This window comes from Bison bison, unplaced genomic scaffold (genome assembly GCF_000754665.1).
Source record: "Bison bison bison isolate TAMUID 2011002044 unplaced genomic scaffold, Bison_UMD1.0 scf7180017864375, whole genome shotgun sequence".
Classification (NCBI taxonomy): Eukaryota; Metazoa; Chordata; class Mammalia; order Artiodactyla; family Bovidae; genus Bison; species Bison bison.
Window position 1 is genome coordinate 4,098,750 of NW_011494947.1, and position 646 is coordinate 4,099,395.

At 63.6% G+C, this 646-nt stretch overlaps 1 protein-coding gene across 1 annotated transcript in view; it reads left to right on the plus strand.

The window, feature by feature from the left end:
* The window catches only part of CRAT (carnitine O-acetyltransferase), a 12,501-nt gene continuing 11,855 nt past the window's right edge, over window positions 1-646 (plus strand). The window contains exon 1 of the mRNA XM_010856959.1: window positions 1-46. The gene's annotated coding sequence lies outside the window, so the exon portion shown is untranslated. The remainder of the gene's footprint in view (window positions 47-646) is intronic.

Below are 646 nucleotides of genomic sequence, written 5' to 3' on the forward strand. Positions count from 1 at the left end.
CCGCGGGCGGGCCACAGAGATGTTGGCATTCGCTGCCAGGACCGTGGTGAGTGTGGCCGGGTAGCCGGCCTAGCGGGCCCTGTAGCGGGGCGGACGGGCGGGCGGGCGGCGGACGGGGCCAGCAGCGTAGCTACGCCCGAGTGGGAAAACCGGCCGTCGAGGCGCTGGGGCCCGGCGGCCGCTGTCCAACCCAGCTAGGAGCTGCTGGGGTGGGGTCAGCAGATGGACTAACCCCGTTTGGCAGAGGGGGAGACTGAGGCTCAAGGTCAAGAGGCTTTTTGTGGCACTAAATTCCAGCGACCCGGAAAAGACAGTGAGGACCCTGGCTTCGGGCAGCACCTCCACCCTTAGACCCAGAGCCAAGGAGCGGAGAGACCAAGAATGTCTCCCCATGGTTATTCTCTGACTCACACACCTGGCCACGGCTCAGCCTGAGCCATTTCTTCCCCGGCCACTTCTCCAACCCCATCCAGTTGGTCACCCTCCCTGGGTTGATCAAATGGTCCCTGGGGAACTGTGTGTGGCCAGAGCCACTCCAGTGAAGGCATCAAGCTGGGCTGCTCAGAAAGTCCTCCGAATTGCGGAAGACAGCAGGCGGAAGCCCCACGCCACCCACTTCTACTAGCCCCTCCCCGCAACTTGATTA